General features: G+C 34.2%; 1 protein-coding gene across 1 annotated transcript in view; it reads right to left on the bottom strand.

Moving 5' to 3' along the window:
* Nucleotides 1-21,204, bottom strand: part of LOC134845054 (kinesin-like protein KIF27) — a 539,890-nt gene that overhangs the window by 242,132 nt on the left and 276,554 nt on the right. The window lies entirely within an intron of this gene.

Here is a 21,204-nt window from a genome sequence, read left to right as displayed (position 1 = left end):
CCATGACCCACTTGACACAATACCCTTATCTAAATTAGAAATTGAAAACATTTTTCTCCCCCCAACAGAAACAATTACAATTTCAACACTGAAACAATATCAAAACCTTGACCCAGTAATTCGACAACTGAAATCATGGCACAAATATAAAACTAAACCTATCAAAGCAGATTCAACTATTCTAGGAAACAAAACACTCCTCCGATATTTTAGAAAATTCAATAATACAACAATTAACGAAAACACAGGCCTTCTAGAATACAAACTAGATGAATCTACAGTTCCCTGTCTCCCTTTAAGTATGATTCTTATAGCTTTTAATATTTCACATACACAAAATATTAAAGGACACTCTGGATCAGAAAAAACATATTCAAATTTTATACAAAACTTTTATTTCCCAAATGCACCAATTTGGATAAAAGTACTATGCAATGACTGTATAGTATGTCAACTAAATAAACCTTACCCAAATCAAAAACAAATAGCACAAAAACAAGATTTTAAAGGACAAAGTTTGTACTTTAATCATCGTATCTCATTTGATACCAAAGGACCAATTTCACCCTCATCCGAAGGAAACTCCTACATTATGGTAATTGTTGACGCATTTACACATTATGTAGCACTTAACCCAGTACCACATTGTAACGCTTATTACGCTTACACAACACTCTATGAACACTGGATAGCAAAATTCGGACTACCAGAAATTTTAATTACAGACAACGGTACAGAATTCATAAATAATGAAATCATCACACTATGTCATTTATATAACATTAAACACAAACCACGTACATCTCACGCACCTTGGACAAACGGCTTAGTCGAAGGTATGAACCGTTCATTACAAGAATATCTCAGATGTATCATCAATGGAAATGATACAAGATATACCGAATGGTCAGCAGATGTAAAACTATTTCCCTTAGCATATAATTCACAAATCACGACAACTTTAGGAATGTCACCATATGAAATGGTTTTTAACCAAAAGCCACGCAAACCAATAATGTTTACAGCAAACTCTCATAAAAACGCACAAGGTTATTGTCAACCAAATAAAGACTCAATTTGTTATAACCTACCATTACATACACACGATGAAGATCATTTTCATCACCCACAAATTCTTAAATTAGCCTCCGGTACACACACCGAATGGATTTTAAACAGAGATAAAAAACACAATGAAATTTACCAAAAGGTAACAAAAAAGTTGTTACAAAGACAAAATATTAATGAACAAATAAATTCACGCTTTACACCAGCCTCCGATTTAAAAATTGGAACATTTGTTTTAATACCCAATTTTAATACTCAAAAAGGAATTTCAAAAAAGTTACAACCCCTTCGTAAAGGACCATACCAAATAATTGCAAAACCCACTGATGTCACATATAAAATCACCGACTCAGATAAAAAAGAAATCGTTCAACACCGAAATAACCTATTACCTTATTATCCAAAAGAATACGCACTCCGCGAACTAACTCAATTATATTCTTTTACAGGTTTAAAAGTTATTCAAAATAACCCACATACGGACAACATAACAAAGGAACAAAATGATATTCACCTCGGAAATCAAAATACAAAATCAAACACCACAAAAAACAATACAAAAAATCTCGATCAAAATACATCTCAAAAAGAAAGAAAAAATAGAAAAATGACAGAACAAATAATACCCCAAAAACAAATCGACAAATCAGAACATAGAGAGTCTTCACGACTTAGAAATCAACCACGTAAAAATTATAAAGTATTCATCCCACAATCTAAAATATTAAAGAAAGTTGAATTTCAAAAACAACCTTAAATTCTACATTTAAAAATCTTTGCACCTCTGAAACATTTTACACTTTCATTTTTCAAGATAACATGCTGATAAACACGCAGCGATTCTAGTTCAAAATTAGCCAATAGGATTCATCCAGTCCGTCACCTTCTATAACTTTAACACAAACCAACTAGACGAAAAATATTAAACTCCAGGCATATCTATAACTATAACTCTACGACCTCCAGGTCAAAAATAAGCAAACCACTCCAACTTGACAACTAAAATAAATATCACCATAATATCATAACCCTCCCTTATCTAATAAACCAAAGATCAACAATATTTCCCCAACTCAGCCCTCAAATACCCCCCAAACAAATATGTTAAATTAGCCTAAAGTAAAAGAACGACCATTTTATTTAGCCTAAAGTATAAAAATCTCAAAAATACCCCAGATCATTTGACAAATGAAAATAAAGACAAAGAAGACCTCCCGATCACCATAAAAATTGCCCCCAACAATTTTTTACAAAACTCAACCCACTTGTCAAAAAACTAATAAATAATCCGACCACACTTGAAAATTGCCCCAAACAACAAAAAATATTCGATCACGAAGCCATTTCTTAAATGCTCTTCTATCAAACAGTCACTAAAATTATCACAAACCTCAAACAATTTTTTACGATACTTGAAACTTTCATAATATTTCTTTTTGATATCCTTGAATCTTTTCTAATACTCTTAATCATTTTTTGTAATATTTTTTTAATTTTCTACACTATATTCGAACTATTTCTCCAACTTTCAAAAACCCTTGATTATATCCACAGGTACGATTTATAAAACTTGTCTAAATGATACGAACTATTTTCAGTAGAACTGATATTTTTCTACTATTTGTAATTTTCATAACATTTCTATCATCCCTCATTTTGACCATATGCAAATGTATAAAGAAAGCAATCATCACATTCGCTCTAGCAACAATCCTCCTAATTCTTTTCTTAGAAGAATACTTTAATAAACATTAACTTTTTCACTAAAAGAATAGACCAAAAAGCTATCAAAAATTGCTACCCAAAAGTCACCAAGTCAGTCTTCACCGACATCATCCCAAGATAACCCAACAACACCTTCAACTACCAATAATCCTCAAACATCTACACGAATTTCCTTTCAAGATAACCCATACACTTTTGAAGAACGACACGCTCGTTTATCAGAACCACTAGAACCAGTTCAACGACAAGCACCTCTAAGCGAACCAACATATAACTTATACCCAACACTACCACAAGAATTAAGTAGAATAAGAAATCCTAGTCAAAACCAAAATACAGTCGAAATAAATAGACAAATTATACATCCTCGACGAAACAGGAATTTTCAAACTCCCCGAGTTCATTTTGATATACCTCAATCCCCATCACAAAACACTCCAGAAAACCCCATTGGTATATTACCAGAAACCCCTACGCTTCTTTCACAACGTAGCACCTCAAGCCTACCATCAGATTACTTAGGTTCAACACCAACATCTGAACAAATACGTGAAAATCCCTTTAACCCCCCAAACCAGGCATCACGACTACCATATTGGACAACACATTCATTTACACAAGGTGAATTAAATTTAGTCAATGATCCAATAGATATTTCTACGGATACAACAACATCCTCATCACTACCAGAAACATTATCACTACCATCAACACCATCAATAAGCCAGATTTCACCACCACCTTTTAACTTAAATTTTCCAAATAATCTCGACGCCAGATATCGAGAACAATCATCAACAAATATCCCTTTAAGACTAGATTGGAATACATTTACAGCCCCTCCACCATTATTTGGACAACATCTAGAAAGTAATCGCCTCCACAACTGGGCACTTAATAGATTACAATACCGACAAGACATTCACGACGATATCCGTGATCACAATATCCAAATACTCGAACAAAACAGTTTACAATTAAAGTTTGAAATCACAGTTAAATTAAACAACATTACTCAACATCCCTACCCATTAAACCCACCAAACATAACAGCTCAATCACTACCACCACCATTTATAACCACTGAAGTAATATATAAATACGACAGATATACCAAAAAGACAATTGGTTACATCACATTTTATAACCCATACTCAGGATTATCATACACATGTATATTCTAAAATTATTAATTTTTCTCCAATTCCTTTTTCTAGTAATCTCAAATCAAAACATAAACCCTTCTCCCCGCACAGGACCCCAAGATTTATTAGTAACACATTACGATTGTGAAGAAAACGAACAAAAAACACTACACAAGTATGCAATAAATCAAGTATCACAGTGCGAAACAGAACCCCAAGCCATAGAAACTACAAATGTCATAGCAACACTTTATTCAAAAGCCCGAGCAACTACAGTTATAGGATATAAATTCACAGCAACATTTTCGGAAAAGAAAGTACATTGTTCACAAGTCTCAAACGGAAATAAAAACCGACTTGACAATGAATCATTCTACCAGAGTAATATAGAACGACTTTTACATCTCAATCCCGAAGATTGTAAAAACGAGTTACTCCGACTAAACATCACAAAAAATAAAAACACAGATAGAAATTTAGTATATTTCCAAGTTTTTTCAGATTCTGTACATCAAGCAGAACTTGAAAGATATCAAGGACATATAAAATTAGATGAAAAATACCCATACAACGGCGCACACGGACGATTAACCTATGACATGCACGATAAACACTGGATACCACACATTGGTATAAATGACCCATCAAACTGCAAAGCAGACACAAAAAATAAAGGATACCAAAAAATAATGTTTTTCGATTGGAAAATACAACTCGAAAAAATACAACTCACACGAGATTTATCAGACAACACAATGATTTATCAAGGAATTAGATTACCTTGTAAAAACGACCAAGGTTATTGCGACCCTACAACCAGAACACAAGCAACAATTGTTTGGTTCCCCGAAGACACATGTACAACATTTCAAGTAGCAAAAATACACGCTCGTATGATAAAATTTCACGAAAAATATTTTATACAATCAATACCATATGAACAAGTAAATCCATTACGAAAAATAAGTTCTAATTTTCGAAACATTCATAATATAGAAAATAAATTAACACGTTTTCAAGAAACAGAACTTGCATGTAAATACAGAAACCCACTTCACAAAACACAATACTCTGAAATATTAGTTGAATACGAAAATGGATTCGACATGACCACTGGAAAAATAAAAGTCGACCCATACGCCACAAGTCATCCCCTAAACGAAGGAACATCATATATACCAGTTAATTTTCAAAAGAACACAGGTCAACCTGGTGGACATTTAAAACCCCAAAACGATCAAAGCACACGTTTACAAGAACTAACACTAATGAATAGTACATATTTTGGTAATATCCACTATGATATTCACTTAGATATGAAACTAGACTACACGATTAGCCGAATTTTTTAAGAAATGTCACTCTCCGAATTAGAAACATTACACCAACTATGCGAATTAGAAAGAACACAAATATTACAATCACTTGCACTAGCAGTATTAAAAATACCCTACGCAGGATATTTACTATCAGGAAATAGATCAAATTTTTTAGACTATGAAGGAAACATCTTATGGTTTTATACTTGTACTAAAAAAGTATCACCACTATACGTTTTTGAAGATAAACGATGTTATAAAAGAATCCCTATCTTTTATAAGAATAAAGTACATTTCGTTGACACACTTTCACGAAGAACCTATTTCTGGGATACCGCAGTTCCATGTGGATCAGAAAATAGCCACAACGTAGTACAACTAAACCCTGATGAAGATAAATATTACCTTCTCACCCCATATCCCACATTAATGCAATCACTCAAAAAATTTTCACCAGAAAGCATTCGCGCTATCGCTCGAAACCCAAATATAGACTTACAATCAATAGGAATTTACTCAAAATCAGATATTCAACATCACATTAGAACACAACAATTCCAGGAATTATTAACACAAATGGACACAATACAAAGACAATCAATTGACCAAAACTTACGCAAACTTGCCGAAACCGCAGGATTTGCAGACATCTATACACAAGACTATAGCGGATATTTTAAAGACATTAAAGATTATATATATCTAAACGGTGAAAAATACCGTCCCCAAGATATATCACCTATCAATATTTTTAGCTTTGTTACACTCAAGAATGAAATTCTTGATTTTCTAGGATGGCCCTACTACATCTTAGAAAAACTGACTATTTTATACGCAATGTTTAACTTTATTGGATTTCTTTTTTCACTCTTAAAAGGAATCTATAACACATGTGCTATACACACACAAGTCAATAGACAAGCAAGTGTAGCACGCATACTATTTGCAGGATTTTTTGGAATATTTTCTACATCTATAAACAAAATTCTTTTAGACGCACAAATAAAAGAATATAACACAAAAATAGCAACAAGACAGAACACATACGACGAAGAACATAACAATGCAGACACAACACCAACAGCACCACAGTTACCACCCCTACCACATAACCATCCATTATCCCTAGTCCCACGTAATTTTCGAAATTTAGCCATAACACATAATAATTTTAGACCAACCATATCACAAAGTCCCATCCAACATATAATGCCACACCACTCACAAGATGAAAATACTTATGAACAAATTATAGAACAACCCCATACCACCGCTTTTCAGTCTCAAAATAATAATTTTTTTAGCCCACGATGAGCCGACAACTTGGATCCCTACACCGATCAAATTCCCACCCAACCAACCTCACCACTCCAATCCCAATAATACCACTTTTTGCTTTTCCGCCACCCGATTTCCCATCCAGTAATGTAACATCCGGCATGAATTCCGATACTAATTCACACATCTCAGTTTTATGCTCCATCTCACAACTCAATAACCCGAATATTGAAACCCCCGATGAATTTGCCGACTCTGAACCATCTCCATCAAATAATTTTCACACCAATTCCTTAAATTTTTCCCAACCCCCTTTTCAACCCATACTACCAAATAACCCTGACCCAACCAATTCTACGCCCTCTTATGCTTCCCAAGTCACTCCAACCTACTCCTCACTTCACTCAGACCAATCATCTCATTCTCCAGACACCCCCCGAATCTCCCCAGAACTAGATAATTTCATTACCCTACAACAACAACCCTATCACCTTGACACCCCAACCATAAACCAAATCTCATCCACAATGGATTCATCCAACCCTCCTACCCCTACACCCTCTTCAATTTATACTGAATCATTAGCACCATCATCCACAACTACTGAATCTTCACTCAGCACTAATAGAGCTTACCGCACTTTTAAAAGGAAGTTCCCCAACCATCCTTTCCCAGCGAAACCAGGAACAGCCCGTGAATATATCAACCATCCACAACACATAGCATAACAGCATGACTAAGAAAAGGAAACCAACGGTACCCAAACCGGATTAACCCAGTTTAAAACTGGATAATTTATTCTTTTGAAGACTATTATAAAGTCTAAGAAAGAAATAATAAAACACAAAAAAGTCGAAAGACAAACCCATACCACAAACAATTTGATTTTTGAAAAAAGGACACAACCAACAAAACATAAGAAAAACCACAACAAACCCAACATAAAACGTTGTCACATAACAGGACCTCTCACAAAAACCGCATGCAATCATACTCCCACTCCTGGCCTAACCCACCAGGAAGGACGTCCTGAGCATGCTCTATAGCCGGCCTAACCCACCGTGCTACATCCACGCTTTGTGACCACACTCCTATTTTTAATAAGAGCTACTTAAGGGTGAGTAACTCTTCAAAATAACTGAACTAAAACAAAAAGCTTTTGTGAAAACAACTAACTAAAATCATAATTAAAAAATATTAAACTAATAAAAGTTTTATAAAATGTAAATTACATTATGCAATACATAGATCAGAATACAACACCAAGGACGAACATCCAAAGACAAAACGACCCTACTACACTCGAGAAAGAATGGCCAACTACAATCAATATGCCGCCCACAATCACAACTCAAAGGATTTAGAGTACGACTTGACTTCGCAGAAAAGGACTTCATTGAACTAGACCAATGACCACCTCGATGTTCAAGTATACGTACAGATCCGAGTAACCAGGCATCCCCTCCACGCACAATCTCCACGCCATTCCCAGACAAGGTCAAACACAAAGAAGTTCTCACCAATGAAACAGAAAAACCTGACATAGCCAACCATTCTGAAATCAGATTTGAGTTTGTTGCGAAAACCCAGTCGTTGTCTTGAGAAGACACAACGATTGAATCTGGGACTTCTCTAATAAGAAAACCCAGAAGAAATAAGATGTTCGCCAAATACCAACGTCCATCATCCATCTTTCGAATTGCAGAAAAACTATTCTAAAAAACTCTGTAAAACCCGGATGGGTGGAACCTGATCTAAACTACATTTTATGATTGGATAAATTAGATATTTTACCAATGTAAAGTATTTAATATTAACCAATCATGATCCATCTAACTAACAATCCACTTATTTGTAAGTGCTGAAATTACTTGTAATTTCAGCACCAGAGAGATTTGAATTTAACTTAGAAATTAGTTGAACTCTCCCGAGTACTTCAGCAGCCGCAATAAACCAGTATACCCTAGATCTATTGAGCCTAGCAGAGACTAGTTAAACAACCTGAGACTAGATAGTATAAGAGTAAGATTAGGATCGGTATTAGACTAAGAAGTTGCACGAATCTATCCGGCCGAAAATAAGATAGCGTGACGAGCAGACGGTGTACCCTATCCGAAATTACTCTATGAGTTATACCCATCGGTCCTAACTCAATTTCATTGGAATAGGCGGAATTTTGGATAGGAATAGTCGGAATTTTATGACAAAAATACAATCTAAAAGAAAGCCAAAATTCTGAGTTTGAGCAAAAATTTCGATAGGGTCGATTTTTCTGTAGATTATTTTCTGGCGCATTGTTTCTTCACTTCCACCTCAAAAGTGTTTGGAATGTGTGGAATGTTTTGCCTCATCCGAAGCTTCTATTCATTGTTTTCCGATCAACTGTTTTCCTCATATATCTTTTACAACTATTCAAACGTTGTCATACATGGTTCTACGACTATTCCGACCTTGTCAAACGTCATTTTTGTCAATTTTGTTTTTTCTTTGTCAGTTTTGTACTATCTGACTCCAACCATAGACGTTTTTCTGGCAATCCCACTATAAGAGTTCCCCACTTGTTTATAACTCATTACCATGTTACCTTGACGTGCAAGGAAGTCAAATTTTTTGACATTTGCTCACAATTTGAGTTTTTACGGCAAACAGAAATTGAGTTTATTATCTAATCGGAGGTCATATTATTTTGTCAAAAATTTAATTAACAATAAAAATTTAAAGATCGTATTCTACAAAATTATATAAAACTCAACGTTTTGATTCATTGTAAGAAAATTAATTTCAAACCGCAAATTGCAAAAAAGTGAGATTTATACATGGAAAGAGCAAAAAGTTGAAAGTTCCGCTTGAATCATGGGTACATGTTTGACGCTACCGGTCTACTCAATATCCTAGTTTATTCTCGGTTTATCCTAGTGTACTCAATATCCGCCCATCCAGCTTTATTTAATTGACCCATTTCTTTGGACTCATTTTTGCCATCTTTGATGCAGTTATAAAATTTTCCACTGATGGTTATTTCTTTTTTTATATAAAAGAATTCCGTTTTAATTGACTCAAACCACCCATGATTTTACTTCAGAGAAGTTTTCCGATAAGGACATTTCACTCTGCTAAAATTCTTCCACCTCATTCAGAATAACCGATTTCGATTTTTTCAATGATTTTGCTCAATGTTTTCATAAGTTCTTTTTTATGCTTGCGAATGCGAAAGCGAGTGTCTTATAATCGGGAAGTAGACCTTTTCCCGTAACCAATTTTTTAAAACAAAATTTCAATTTGCTGAATTGTTGAATCTAAATTTGCTGTATTGTTGTGTCCGTTTCGCAAATTTTGTTCCGTTACTTATTTAAAATTGAAATGTATTGCTTGGCATATTTGCTTAGAATTCTTAGAGTTTCATGAAAATGTATGGGTTTGGGTTATTAAGTTTTATTTTTTCTTTCAGACGCTTTGGAAAACTTTTTCACGTTTTACCGAAATTTTATTCTTCTGATTTTCAAAAAAGGTAATAATGGAAAGACCGCCTACTCCCCTGTGTACCTGAATACTCCCCTAGTATCTTGTTACTGTTTACTTTAACCCTTTGTCTATAGCCTTCGAAAAAGTCTGCGGGGGACTATTTGACCAATTTTACACTCTAAAATATAAACTTTTGATTTCAATCGAAAGGATGGGCCGTGAAAAGCTCCCCAATATAAACGGCTATGCCCAATTTTTCTTAAATATAAAGATATGGCCCTCGTTATAGTCAACTTTTCAATTTTTGACCATTTCTTGAATCTTTTTGATTTTCTTGAAAATATCTTCACAATTCCAAGATTTTGGCGTTCAATGGAAGAATTGGACGTGTGAAACTCTCGTGCTACAGCGAATACGTCCAATTTTTCACAACCATAAATTGATTATCCTCGGAAAAGTCACATTTGTAACTTTTTGACCTTTTTTAAAATAAATTTTGAATTTCCTCGAAAACTACCCTCCCATATCTGAAATTTTGGCTTCAATCCAAAGAAAAGGTCGTGAAAGCTACTTTGCATACAGGACTTTGCCTATTTTTTTTTCTACATATAAAGTTATGGCTCTCGGAATTGTCATGTTTTTTTTTACCGTTTTTGAATCTTTTTGACTTTTCTCGAAAACTAACGCCCCAAATCTAAGAGTCTGGGTTCAAGGGAAATAAAGGGTACTGAGAATTTCTTCTGCAATAGCGGCTATATATCAAAATTTTAACGCAAAAAGTTATTGCTCTTGGAAAAGGTAAATATTGATTAATGACCGTTTTTAAAATTTTTGAGATTTGCGAAAACTACTTTGAGATTTTGGGTTCAAGCCACAAAACGGGTTGTGGTAAGCACCTTCGCATATGCGATCACGCCCAATTTTTTTGGGCACAGAAAGTTATGTCCCACGGAAAAATTAAAATTTTGATTTTTGACCATTTTTATTTAATTTTTTGACCTTTCTCGAGAACCAAAAGTTTTTGGGATCAACCAAAGTTAAAGATTGCATAAATTGCTTTTGCATTTGCGCTGCACCTATTTGTTTGGACACAAAAACTATTATTCTCGGAAATGTCAAACTTTCGATTTAATGACCAATTTTTGGAGGTTTCTCGGTAACTACCATGCCAAATCTGATATCTCAGGTATAATCGAAACAGCAGGTTGTTGAAAGCCGACTTTAATAATTGGCCACTCCCAAATTTTTTTTAGACAAAGGATTATAGCTTTCAAAGAAGTGATTTTTGGACCGTATTTCGGAAAATTTCCGACTTTACTCAAAAACTACCGTGTCAATCTCAGGTTAAGTGTTCGATCGAGAAACTCTGTTTTGGGAATATTGTCTGTTTAGCGGCCAAAACCTGCTTTTTTCCGACATTCAAACTATTGAACTTTTGACCGGTTTCTTAGAAACTTTTCGAGTTTTATAAAAAAGTATCCTATCAAATCTGAGATGAAATGTTCAATCGAAAGAACAAGTTGCGAGAATTTTTCCTAAAACAGCGGCGACTCCTTATTTTTTTTGTAGGAAAAATGTTATGTCTTCAAGAATATTCCAAAATCTCGAATATTTTTCACTTTACTCACTCATTTTAATAGGAAAACAAAATAAGTTTTATGCCAAACCAATTTTTTTGCGTTTCGTTCTGCACCAGCGTAACAAATTTAAAAATTATCAAACACCCACCTCTAGCCTTAGCTGGCCCCTAAATGTATTTTGTCGAGACATGCGAAAGTTTTGTTCCAATTTTTTTTTCAAATTTTCGACTTATTTTTTTGTGTTTATGTTGTTTTGCAAAAGGTGCGAAGCTCCGCTTTACCTCTGTTTGATAAATGATTTTCAGCCCCGTAAAGATTAAAACTTTTTTGCATCAATTCGCTTGACGCTATGAAGGTTTTTGAACTATTTTTTTTCAAGGAAATTATTTTGGGTCGATTTTTGACATGTTTGAGACCATTTTATGGCAGTTTTGAGCCCAGCTAATTTTTTTCTTTTGTTCTTTTTGTAATTGGGATCTAGACCGTTTTTTTTTCCTAAACAACTTTACAACTTTTATTATGCTCAAGTCTGCTGTCATTTCTAGAAAATTCAAATAAGACTAACTCCTACTTCATTTGAGAGAGCTTTTAATTTTTTCAAATATATTTGATGAAAAAACATATTTTTTTCTTTATGTGGTTTTCATCCTAATTCCTGTCTGCTGATTTTCCGTTGTTTTATTCATTCGCTAAATCTATTATGTGATACGATTTTGAAACCGTTTTTTTTTCTTCAATACTTGGGTTTTTGTTTTTGATTCAAACAAATTTTAATATAATTGAAATTTGTAATTAATAAATTTACCAACACTGAATTTCAATATTTTTTTTGTTTAAACGTATTTGGCTTAAGTTATTTCGGCTTAGTCAGCTTTTAGTGTGTAGTTTTGAGAGCTAATACTTTTGCCTGTTCCATTGGGGTAAGGGTTGCGAAAGTTTTCATTTTTGCACAACGAAGAGTAGTGTCATAAGACGCAGCTAAATGTGCTCAATTTTTGGTGGCGCTTTTGCATTTTCCAAATGTGGACAACTTTTGCTCCATATAATTATGCTTTTGCATCTCATTGGTGGTTAGTTTCTGTTTAATTAAAAACAGATAAAAAAATGAATGGAATTCGATTTTTTTAAATAATTTTTTTGAGACGCTTATAAAAAATTTGCGCAGAAAATTTATTGTTTCTCGAGATATATGTGACTTATTATCAAAAAAATTTTATTAATAAAAAGCCCAGCTACTCCCATTTTTTTGATTTTCTTTATTTTTCTCGGAATATGCCATACCAAATCTGAAGGATTTTTACCCAAATAGAAAGATTCAATCAAACTAGCATGTTCTGGTTATCTTTTCAGCATAAACTGCTACTCCCTGTTTTTAGTAGGCAAAGAATTTTGGCCTCAGAAAATGTCCAAATTTTGACATTTCGAGCTTTTTTTAAACGTTTTCTTTTTCTCGAAAACGCTGTAAAATCTGAGGCTAAGAGTTCAATCAGAAAATCAGATCGTGTATTTTCGAGTTGAACTGATTAATTGTGCTTGTCTGATTCTAATACACGTTTTTATATCAACGAGATTGCGCGTATCAGGGCAAAACTCTGAACGTTCCGACTGCCCATTAACTGGTGTCGAATAGTTTTTGGTTAATGAAAAATTGACAAAGTATGAACTTTAGGCTTATAATATCGAATTTTGAAGTTCAAAATTTGATTCATTTATGGAATTTTTTAGACCAATTAGCTTGCTAAAATGGCAGAGCAGTGCGGGATAATTTGCAACTTGTAAATAATGTGTGTTACATTTTTAGCATCAAATTATAAAACGAGCAGCTTATCTTGACTCGATATAGACTAGTGTTGTGGCGGGCAAACTCGCCGGGGCGCTGAAAGATCCGGTGATCGATCCCTTGAGGACAAATATTCTGAAAGTTGGTCTGAATAACAAAACTACCCCGCATAATACTCACTTTCTTCGGAAGTCGGATCAAAAATGATATTTAAGGCATATTTTTATTTTCACCACCATGATTAAATTGTAGTTCAGATGCAGTCAAAATTTTCATGCACACTGCAGTATAGTTGATATTTCTCCAAATATTATATCCATTCGTATTTGTCGACTTACAATTTTCAAACACTGCTTGAAATTAGAGAAAAAAGAGAGACGTTTTTGCACATTTTCTCTCAGTTGTTTGTGAAGGGGGAGCTTTTTGCGCAATCAGAGCTTACAGATTTTGGTTTGAAGGCAAATTTTTTCGAATTTGTTTATTCATTCATCTTGCATATTTTGATGTTCTGAAATTTGATCCGCAATTTAATCCGCTAATTGAATTGCAATGGCCAAAAAAAATCAAACTTGAAACCTCGAAATTTTTTTGTATTTTTTTTTATATAACTCGAGTTACTACTGTAACGGCTTGAACGTGACATATCACTGGACTCCAACCAGTAAGTTTTGGGGGCAACTGATATTACGTGGAAAAAAATCATCCGAATGCAGAGCTTTTTCCCAAATTCACTGATGGAAACTATAAAAAAAAAACATTTTCTAGGTAAAAAAAATATTTTGCTTCGATTACAATCAAACTGCAGTTTATTGTTCAATTGCATAAACATTTTTCAAAAAAGCTAGAAAAGTTGTGGTGAGGCTCGAAGAAAATTGTTTGCTCCTCTCCCTGTTGTTTTCCATTACCTTCTTGTGCCACTAATTCACATTGCTGATGATAGATCAGTAATTGTTCCGACTTTCAAAGAAACTCAAGAAAATTTAGGGTTGAGGTGGTTTTGTGAGGTCAATTTTAGAAAAATCGACAGCGTATATGTATCGATCCCAAAATCTTTGGATTGCCCAGCGAGTATGCTTGCCATAAGTTTAAATATCACTCGACTCGAACCAGTATGTACTGGTGGCAATTGATATTACGTGGAAAAAACTCATCCGAATGCAAAGCTTTTGCTCAATTTCACTGATTGATGGAAAGTATAAAAGAACAATTGGAAGTGCTCGATTAATAGTTAATAGTTTTAACGAGCGAATTATTTGGGCGAGTTATCCCGCACTCATAATTGTTCCAAACTAAATGTAGGCAAACTAATTGGCCATTTTAATGGATCAACCGCTCAATCTCCCCCCTAAGTGATTTACCTTAAAATTTCCTCCCCAAGCACATATTAATTTCAAAAGTTATTTACCTATTTACGCATAAAATAACCATTTCAAACAAGCGCGGTGAAGATACTGCTGGAGAATTTTTTTTACCGAATAGCAATTTTATCCTGTTAATAGCGTAGTATATTAATCACAATCTCGTATCTATTGATTCTTTTAAGACAAATTAGATCAATTTTTTTGCATCCAATTAATTTATGAAAAACCGGTATTTTATCCTCCCTAAGTTAATTTATGGAAGAAGGAATTGTACGGCTGATGCATTTTAATTCGACTCAAATTATAGCACGTTACAATTGACATTGGCAGTCCAAAATTTCTCATTCATCAAGTTTAAAAAAAAATTTATTCGAGACCAGCTAAATGCAGTCGGAACCTTCAGGGCTTTGCCTGGTATACGACCAGTCTTGATTAGGTTACCGAATAATTTCAACTGCACATACCGAATAATTTTTATATTGCACATTTTTGAAGCCAAAATTGTAGCAGGAAAACTCATTCCAAGTTTTATGGTAGTGTTTTACAGCAATGCTGTGAGGGAATAGCATCAGCAGCGTTTCGTGTAGGACGTACTTTAATTAAGTTAAAGTCTCTTTTCAGTAGTTTACCTTAATTGTTGCTTGCAGTTAATATTCCCCATAGCCATTTTTAACAATCTAAATCAATTTTTCTATGACAAAAAGTAAAATGTTATACTTGATATAATAAACAGGCTCATTTCGTCGAAATAAATGGCTATACCAACCTTATGCAAATAGTGAAAGCATTTTGATCCGGTGTGAATAGATAAAATATTTAAGAGCTGAGTTAAAAATCATTTGGATCATGATGACCCATTGGAGAACTTTTTTGATCTGTAGGTGATAACACTGTTTTATTTTCAAACTTTCAACCGAAAAAATCTTTCTGAACCAACTAACCACACTTTGAGTTGAAACAAAAACTTTTTTGCTACAAATTTTTTGATAGGGTGAATTATTCAAGTGAAGTTATCAAAGTTCAATTGAAAACCTCAAATGCTATTGAAAAGCAATGAAATTTTTCTTTTATTGTGAATGAAAAGAGAAATATTGAAGTAAGCGCTTCATTCGAGTTAAATTTGATGTGGTTTTGCACAATTACAATTAAAAAACAAGGATAGCCAGTTGCTGAGCAATAAGCACAAAATGCTCCGACCACATTCATTGAAAAACTATAAGCTTTTTCCCTTTTCAGCTGTAAATTTTAGCTTCGTTTTTTTGGGCGTGATGTAATGAGACAACGTTACAAGCGCATAGAAAGATAGAAATTTAGGCCTTATCTACACCAGTTGTCTTTACAAAAAGGATAAACAAACAAAAAATGAAAAATTTCAAAAAAAGTTCAAAATTTCTTTCTAGTTTTTTTTTTTGCTCAATAATTTTTTCATTTTTTCCCAAATTTTTTACTGCCAAGGAAGCGCTAAACAAAACTCAAAAAATCAATCTTTTTCAGCCTAAATGACCAGTTTCATAGAACGAACATTACTTTACACCATCGCGTTACTCGCTCGAAGTTCGACTAAAAAAAAATTTCAAACCTGTTTTTCTCAACACTGGACAGTTTTTTTGAATTATTTAACGTTGTTTGAATCCGATTACTATATCTGGAAGCTGATTTTTGTGAAAAAAAAAGAAAAAACATACACACCCGAATACAAAGTTTGCCGCCATTTTCAATAGTCGGGACGAGACATTATTAAAAACAAAGGTTTTTTTATTGTCTGAATTCAAAATTCTCAATAGTGAGGGGGGCGGGGGGGGGGGGGGGATAATGCCTTTCCTCAGTGATCTGAGCCCTGGCTACCCATAAGATCTTCCCTTTGGTACTATTTTAAGACCTCGATTTTTTGCTGGCTGACCTTAAAATTTTTCTAAAAACAATTTGGCGCCAATGAATACTATTTTTGAGGGGGGAGTGCGCGCCAAAAAAAACACGATTATTCGGTCTAAAAAGTGCCTAAAAAGACCTCTTTGGTCTGTTTTTTAAATAAAATTTGCCTGCGGCGCAAAAAATTTGGCCAAATCAGGGTCAGTGCTTGGGGAAAGCTCGGAAAATCAATTTGGTCGACCTAAAAAGAATCGACCCCCCTCTCCAGAAATTCCTAGGTCCGCCCCCTGGTTGAAACTATGCAGTAAATTGGCTCGCGCTCCCCCTCAAAATTAGAAATATTGGCGCCATAAAAGACGCCGATAGAAATTTTAGGTTTGATCAACCAAAATTGGATGTCGTAAACAAGTAATAAATGAGAGACTCTTTGGGCGGTTAGGGTGTTCAATTCGTGAGAACTACTGTGTTTATATGTAAGCTATAATCTCTACATCGGCTGGCTCATATAATACCGTTTTTTCGTAATTTTTTCATGCGAGTATGTGTTTGCAGATGGAAAAAAACTGCAGGTGTATTTTGTTCAACAGACTGTTAAATTGCTCCAATTGCAGTCAGTCCAATTCACGCCCTCAGACCATATTCATTGCACCCATTAAAGTATCCACAATAGATCCTCAAATTGAATGCACGCATGAAATCCCCCTGTACTGAATGGACGCGCTTTTTAGTTGCACGCATTCAAACGTCAATAACAATAATAAAAACAACAAGATTTTCATTGTGAGCCGAATCCCGTTTGAGATCTACAACAGCTGATCGGAAGGTTTACCAATCGAAATGACCCAGGTATGGTAGTTACATCTTTGATTTTTTTTGTTAAGTTGATGTATTTGACTGCTCTTTCTGCCGCTATAAAAAGTAACAACCAGGGATGGATCTAGGACTTTCGCGAGGGGGAGGGGGGTTGGGAAAATTCAACAATTTTTGGAAACTTTTATCGGCATTTTTTATTTTAGGTTGACCAATTTGATTTTCCAAGCGCTCCCAGAACTATAAAAAGTCTATTTTGACAATTTTTTTTTTGCTGAAAAAGTTTTGAAAAAATGTGTCAAAAATACCGTTTTTGGCACTTCTTGGAAAACGTTGACCAAAAATTCGCGTTTTTTTTTCGGCGCGCGCTACCCTTCAAAATTAGTATATATTGGTGCAAAAGGCGCCTTTATAAAAACTTAGGGTTGATCGGTCGAAAATGGATGCCATAAAACAATACCAAAGGGAGGGCTTTTGGTCGGTGGGGGGGGGGGGGGGGGGTTGTCGACTCCACCCATCGTAACGACCGTACGATTTCTCTCACAACACCCTGAGTTTGATTTGTTAGATAAATTTTTTCCCAATAATAATCTAATTTCTTAAGAACAAATTTGATCTGATCCAAAAACTACTTTGTTTCAGCTGATAAGAAGGAAGCCCAAAGGCATTGTTTTCCTTCATAGCTTAGCAGAAGATTTGGAAACCGAAAAAGAAACAGAGGAAAATGGAGCCCAGATTGAAGAACATCAGGAAAGTTATATTCGACCCAAGTTGATAGTAGGACAATTTGACTCAACGAGCAAATTGATTCCTCAAAAATCTCGGTCCAAATCGTGCGATGAATCTCCTCTTGCTTCACAATTGAAAGTTTACAATCAGTTCAATTTGAAAAGGCTCTTCAAAAACGACCAAAGAGCCCAGTTTTGCACGTTTGACAAACGAACCCGATCAGAAAATTTGAAGCTCCAAGACAAGATTTTAACCTCGAGTGATTTTTTCGATCGCCGCTTTTTTGCAGGTCTGCAAGATGGCTTAACACATAAACAGGCGACTTCAAATTTCAGAAAAGAAAAAGACGATTTGCCAGCTAATCAAGTGGGCAAAAATTCCAGCCCCCATAAAGTTATATTGCTTAATTGGGGCAACATAGATAAAATGTCTCCAGGAAACTTGACGCCACGTTCTGGGTGCAACGAGAAAATCAAACCTATACGTACTCAAAACAATAACAGAATATTCTACAGAATGAAACGCGAAGAAGATGCGAGATTGCAAAGAGAAAAATACCTCAAAATGTGGAGGTTTTCAGTGCTGCGCAACGAATACATCAAGGAAATTAAGTTCAAAAAAGAGGAATTGCGAATATATAATGATTCAAAAGTGAATACGGAAAACAGAGCTTCTAAATTAAACAATATAAAATAGTTTTGGTACGACTTTTGAATTAAACGGCGGAAGATTTGTGCACGATTTTCAAGACAAGACTATTTGGTCTTGCGTTAAAAGACTCAAAAACGATCTATTTGTACTTAACTAACAGATTCTCGAAAAAAAAAGTTTTTCACTTTTTACAAAATTTTATATGAACGAATAGTCAAACAACAGTGAGGAGTTTGCCTTGATATGAGGGTTCTCATTATACTTATTTCAAAAAACACAAGAAAGAAGAGAAATCACTAATAGATAATAAAAAAATTGCTCGTATATCTGGGCAAAGCCCTGAAAATCCCGGTAGCACTCTAAGGCCATTTTAAAAAATTGTTGTTGAAAAATAAATAAAATAAAAAACCAAAAATTTTTTTTTCGAGTTATGCCCCTAACCCTAATACAATGTACAAAAGAATATTTAGCGACTAGTATATTAAAAATATATCACATTACTTTCCTCAATTTAATTTGGAATAGTTTAAGCAGCCACTAACACGGTTTAATCGCGCGTCGATCATCCCAGTTTGGCTATATTATCAGTTTTTAAACCCCCATAACCTTTAAAAAATTAATCACAGTTGAATTTTTTTCACATTCGATCACCGGCCAACAATATCTTTCAGATGGTATAAAAAATTTACGAGTTAGGAAATCGAAAATATACTGAGTAAAAAACTACCCAAATCATATAAATTCCGCACTCTCTCCGCAATACGGAACAACATGATTGCTCATATATGAGGGTAAGCCCCAAATTTTCTGACTGTCTTTTAATTGGTCTCGAATTTTTTGTGTTAAGCAAAAAATTGAAAAGGTATACATTTTTGACAATATTTAACATAAAACGTAAAAATATGAGTAGCAAAAAAATACAGCGGCTGATTGGTTAGCTTAAATTTAATTTGGAAATATGTCGAGTGCGGGATTTTTCACCACACACAAACAATTTGTGTTATTTTTCAGCATCACGAATAAAAGTTTCCACAGCGCGAATAATTTAGTCCAGAGCATGGCCAAATTGGCCATTTTGAAACTCAAACCCTCAGAACTTTGCGAAAAAAAAATAATTTTTTTTTCTATTTATAATCAGAAAGTAAATATTCTCAATTGAGTTTAATATTTTTGCTCAAAAGTATCATTCCGATTGCCGAGTTTGAAATGAGAATTAAAAAACCCAGCATAAATATTTCGTCACTTTCATCGAAAGTCGGAACACTAAACGCTTTAACTTATTTCTTTTTTTAGTTTCTTAGCCAACTGCCAAAAAATTACAATAATGTATGCTGGAAAAAAAACTTTGCTTTCAATTACAACCTTCCCTGAAAGTGTCAAAATTTGGTTTTAAAAAATAACCCGATTTTTTCGGGCCAAAAATCACTGTTTCCATCTGTAATAAGTTTATGCAACCGTGTGAAACGAAGAAAAATTAAAGTTAAAAATAAATTGAGAACTCCCTAAAATCAACTTATGTTACTTCCGTGGAGGCTTGATCGGATAGTTTGCTTTCGACTCATGTAAAAGTTTTGTTTAAATTTCAACTAATTTTTGTCCAAATTATCCTTAAAAACAAACACATTAGAATTGAAACCTAAAATTGTGCTAATTGTTATTCATTTTTTAGTTCCGAGCAACCCTGATGTAAAGGATATGTCTATCAAATTGAAGTGATTTTTTTTAGCGCAGAAATTAGTGCTACAGAAAACCACGCGCTCTCCTAAATAAGTTTGAACGTTCTCGCTCGGTAGAAGATTTTGTTTTGGTCAGAAGCTTGCTTTTTGTTCCGACTTTCGATACGAAAGTAACGGAATATTTGTGCTCGGGGTGGGTTTTTTTTTCTTCAGACAAATTTCGACTTTCTAACTAGCCATTTTTGGCAGATTTTTTTTTTATCATTCAAAAGGTATTGTTGTCCTGAGCTTAAATTTGAAAAGATATTTCACCCGTGATCATTTTTTGTAAAGTTATGGGAGTTTAAAGATTGCCATTCTGACCAATTTGGGACAATTAACGCGCGATATATTTCGCGCTATTAATGCGTAAGCGGAGATTTAATCCGTCTTGGAAATCGTTCAAAATTGGTTGAAAGAAGCTGACTTGCCATAATTGATTTGTTACAAGGAGCGAAATCTATCCTTTTGCTCTTTATATGGCGTGTGGGGGGATAATTTTCACAAAAAAATTCAATTTTTAGAAGAAAAAAAATTTTCTTTTATTTTATTAAATTTTGTTTTGTGTTTTTACTGCTCCATAAACCTTAAAAGGCAGTCGGAACATTCAGGCTTCGCCCTGATACGAGCAATCTTGTTGGTCTTTAAAACAGCTCAGAGAATCAATTCACTGAATTTAAAAAAAGATTGAAAGTTTTTTGAACTGTGAGCA

The sequence above is a fragment of the Symsagittifera roscoffensis genome, chromosome 4, assembly GCF_963678635.1.
Source record: "Symsagittifera roscoffensis chromosome 4, txSymRosc1.1, whole genome shotgun sequence".
Taxonomy (NCBI): Eukaryota; Metazoa; Xenacoelomorpha; order Acoela; family Convolutidae; genus Symsagittifera; species Symsagittifera roscoffensis.
This window is presented reverse-complemented; position numbering and strand designations above follow the sequence as displayed.